This window comes from Schistocerca gregaria, chromosome 10, assembly GCF_023897955.1.
Source record: "Schistocerca gregaria isolate iqSchGreg1 chromosome 10, iqSchGreg1.2, whole genome shotgun sequence".
Lineage (NCBI taxonomy): Eukaryota > Metazoa > Arthropoda > Insecta > Orthoptera > Acrididae > Schistocerca > Schistocerca gregaria.
Genome location: NC_064929.1, coordinates 206,222,813 through 206,226,497, shown reverse-complemented (window position 1 = coordinate 206,226,497; position 3,685 = coordinate 206,222,813).

Below are 3,685 nucleotides of genomic sequence, written 5' to 3'. Positions count from 1 at the left end.
AACTGAAAATTTCACCCACTCAGAAAGGAAAAAACGTAGCTTTGGTCCTTAATAATCTAAAATCCGCCCCTAATTAAAATTAAGAACCGATTTATGGCATGGTGAGATTGGCTATACATGTGTTGCCTCATCTTGCATGAAAACAGTGGTTTCGAGACAGATGCGCCCTTCCAAAACCGGAATCACACGCTGTACAAGGGTGTCTCGATAACGCGCACGAATCACGGCTCACCTGACAAGCCCTCTGGATGTCTTCTGTTCCAAGAGGAGCGGACCGAGAAAAAGAGGCTTTTGAATCCACATTACACAGAGATATATGGCCAGTACAGTGGCTTTTTGTTCACAACACGCAAATTACTTCTGGGATTTGTACATATCAGAATTTTCAAGTGAATTTTTCGGGAGATCGATATGGTAATTGTTGCTCTGTCGTTGCGAAGGTCTGTTCTGACCCGATGTAGACAGTACTTTGGTGGTATCGTCGCGTCTGTGGATCTTAAACGCCAGATGCTAACTAATTCAGACTGCAGTAAAAGCCGAAGGATCACAAAGATACCAGGTGTACCGGTATGAAATGAGCGTTAAGATACAAATGTGTCGAAAGGGAACATTTGTTGTGAACGAGCCTTTATTTTTTGGTTGATATGACATCTGTCAAAGATATTTAGTATACATCAAGTCATGGAACAAACAACATCATATGTTTTCATCGTGTTAACAATGTCGAATTTTGTACCAGAAAGTCATGACTTGCGAAAAGCATTAATTTTTTGCTTTCATTTTTTAAAAAAAGTGCTGCAGAGTGGCATCGAATGATTGTCGAGGCATATGGTGATCATGCTCTATCAGAAGCAACATGCAAAAGATTGTTTCAACTGTTATGATCTAAGAAATGAAGAGCGTGGACGACCACCAAAAATGTTCTAAGACGCCAAATTGCAAGCAATATTGGATGGAGATGATACTTTGAGTCAGTATCAAATGGCAGCAATGCTAAATGTTGCACAATAAACAATTTCTGACCGTTTGAAAGCTATGGGAAAGATCCAAAAGTGTGGAAAATGAGTGCCACATGAATTCAATGAAAGACAGATGGGAAACCGAAAAACCATTTGTCAAATTTTGCTTCAAAGACACGAAAGAAAATTAATTTTGCATCGATCTGTTACTGGCGATGAAAAATGGATTTATTTTAAGAATCCTAAACTAGAAAAAGCATGGGTTAATCCGGAACAAACATCAACATCGACTGCAAAACCAGATCGATTCGGCAAGAAGACAATGCTCTGTGTTTGGTGGGATCAGAAAGGTGTGGTGTACCATGAGCTTCTAAAACCCTGTGAAACTGTGAATACTAATCCTACAGACAACAAATAATCAATTTGAACTATGCATTGCTCGAAAAGAGACCAGAATGGGCCAGAAGACATGGCAAAGTAATTTTTTTACACGACAATGCATCTGCACACAAAACAAAACTGATTCAGGATACAATCAAAACACTTGGCTGGGAGCTGCTACCCCACCCGCCATATTCACCAGAATTGACCCCTTACGACTACCATTTGTTTTCATCAATGGGACACGCATTGGCTGAGGAACACTTCGATTCCTACGAAGAAGTGGAAAATTGGGTGTTTGATTGGTTTGCTTGAAAAGACGAACATTTTTATTGGCGTGGTGTCCACAAATTGCCAGAAAGGTGGTCAAAATGTATAGAAAGCAATGGTCAGTACTTTGAATAAAATGTTTTCACTTTTCACTTCAAAATTAGTGTTCCATTTTCACAATGAAACGCTCATTGCATACCGGTGCATCTGGTACACTGGTCTGAGCCCAGCGCAAGGCGCTACAGGATGCGTTGTCCATCTCGGAAATCTTCGCTGCTTAAATTCCGAGAGCGGTCATTAGAGGAATAGCCAGGGAATGCGACACTCGATGTGCATAACAAATTACTTCCTGTCACTCGCGTCTCGCCAAATGACCGCGATGATAAATAGTCGGTCTTCCAATTAAAGGAAGGCTCGCTTGCGACGCAGGTTCTTCCTTCACTGCTACTGCGAATGCGACCCGAATTGGCTAAAACGATAGTTCTGCACGAAGTATTCTTGCACCACACTTCGTAAGACGGCTACCGCAGATGCGGTCCCTCCTGATATTAATACACTACTGGCCATTAAAATTGCTACACCACGAAGATGAAGTGATCCAGACGCGAAAGGTAACCGACAGGCAGAAGATGCTGTGATATGCAAATGATTAGCTTTTCAGAGCATTCACACAAGGTTGGCGCCAGTGGCGACACCTACAACGTGTTGTCATGAGGAAAGTTGCCAACAGATTTCTCATACACAAACAGCAGTTGACTGGCGTTGCCTGGGGAAACGTTGTTGTGATGCCTCCTGTAAGGAGGAGAAATGCCTACCATCACGTTTCCGACTTTGATAAAGGTCGGATTGTAGCCTATCGCGATTGCGGTTTATCGCATTGGTCGAGATCCAATTACTGTTGGCAGAATATATGGAATCGATGGGTTCAGGTGGGCAATACGGAACGCCGTGATGGATCCCAACGGCCTCGTATCACTAGCATTCGAGATGTTAGCTATCTTATCCGCATTTCTGTAACGGATCGTGCAGCAACGTCTCGATCCCTGAGTCAACAGATGGTGGCGTTTGCAAGACAGCAGCCATCTGTACGAACAGTTCGACGGCGTTTGCAGAAGCACGGACTATCAGTTCGGAGACCGTGGCTGCGGTTACCCTTGACGCTGCATCACAGACAGGAGCGCCTGCGATGGTGTACTCGACGACGAACCTGGGTGCACGAATGGCAAAACGTCATTTTTTCGGATGAATCCAGGTTCTCTTTACAGCATCGTGATGGTCGCATCCGTGTTTGGCGACGTCACGCTGAACGCACATTGGAAGCGTGTATTCGTCATCACCATACTGGCGTATCACCCGGCATGACGGTATGGGGTGCCATTGGTTACACGTCTCGGACACCTCTTGTTCGCATTGACGGCACTTTGAACAGTGGACGTTACGTTTCAGATGTGTTACGACCCGAGGCTCTACCCTTCATTCGATCCCTGCGAAACCCTACATTTCAGCAGGATAATACACGACCGCATGTTGCAGGTCCTGTACGGGCATTTCTGGATATAGAAAATGTTCGACTGCTGCCCTGGCCAGCACATTCTCCAGATCTCTCACCAACTGAAAACGTCTGGTCAATGGCGGCCGAGCAACTGGCTCGTCACAATAGGCCAGTCACTACTCTTGATGAACTGTGGTATCGTGTTGAAGCTGCATGCGCAGCTGTACCTGTACACGCCATCCAAGCTCTGTTTGATTCAATACCTAGGCGTATCAAGGCCGTTATTACAGCCAGAGGCTGTTGTTCTGGGTACTGATTTCTCAGGATGTATGCACCCAAATTGCGTGAAATTGTAATCACATATCAGTTCTAGTGTAATATATTTGTCCCTAGAATACCCGTTTATCATGGGCATTTCTTCTTGGTGTAGCAATTTTAATGGCCAGTAGTGTAGTACAAGCTTCTAGTAGATAAATACACCGACGCAAATGAAGCTATTATACGAGGAAGCATCTCCCGCAACATTCATCACACCGGCTGGTCGTAACTGGACGTACTCACAGACGTCCAGTGTGGGCTGTAG